We start from the raw sequence: 1,165 nt of genomic DNA on the forward strand, positions 1-1,165 counted from the left end.
GAGCGCCACCGCGGCCGCCTCAGGTCCTCCGCGCCCCCCTCCTCAGCGCCGCTCGTCCGCGGCGGCCCGGCCCATGGGCGCAGGAGAGGGAGAGCGCGAGCGAGCGAGCGGGGCCGCGTCACGCGTTCGCACTCGGCGGCTTCGCCGGACGGTTCCCGGGCACCACTGCGGGCCGGTGGCGGCGAGCGGACGGAGGGAGCGGCCGGCCGGAATGGCGCTGTCCTCCAGCCGCCTCGACTCCGCCTCCCGCCCCGCCCCTGCCGCCGTCACCGCCCCCGCCCCGCCCTCCGGCCCCGCCCCGCCCGTCCTAGCCCTACATTGTGACCTACGGCGGGGTGGGGAGGGGCTCTGTTGCTGCCCCGCCCCCTGGAGGGCCCTGCTTGCCGTCTAGGTCCCGCCCATCGCGCGGGTCGGCCTCCAGAACCGCCCATCCGGCAGGTGACTGTCTGTGGGCTTGTGGCTTTGGTTAAACTCTGACATTCTGACCCCCAACCTGGGACTGGAGCCGTAGGCTGGTTTATCAGCTCTCCCTCTTTCACAAAGTCTCCAAAATAAACAATGTCCCTCTCTACCTGTAAGGTACCCAAACCTGGCTGGGCCCAGAATTCCAGCTACTTCCTATGTCACCCACGCCTTTCTAGGAATTTCACAAGCAATGAACCTGCTGGAAGAAAAAAAAAAGTCAAATAAGCGGAGTGCTGTTAAAAGTCCTTCTTGGGTGTACTTTTCTCCTTAACTAATCGTTACATACATCAGCATTGACATTCTGTGTCTATTTCATGTACCAGAATGTGTGCCAGTCACTGCTAGACTCTGGGGATTTAAGGTTTATTTACTGAAGAGAATATAAGAGAATAGACATAAGGCAAACAACATTATAAAAGAATCACTGCCTAGGTGATGTATATATAATTCTAATATTCCTGTTGCCAAATTAAACAAACGATTAACTACATGTGTGGAATATGCTACTGTAAACGGTATTGTAAGAAAAGCCTAACAATGAAAAAGCAACCTAGAGACAATAAAGTATCTCCAACTGCACCAGCTACCCTAGGGACAGAAGCGAAGATCCAGCCCAGAGAAGGGTAGAGTGGTGAGTGCATGGTCGAAAATACAATACACATACAAACCGGGATATAATTTAATTCATGACGAGGAAAGT

Source organism: Microtus ochrogaster, chromosome 2 (genome assembly GCF_000317375.1).
Source record: "Microtus ochrogaster isolate Prairie Vole_2 chromosome 2, MicOch1.0, whole genome shotgun sequence".
Classification (NCBI taxonomy): domain Eukaryota; kingdom Metazoa; phylum Chordata; class Mammalia; order Rodentia; family Cricetidae; genus Microtus; species Microtus ochrogaster.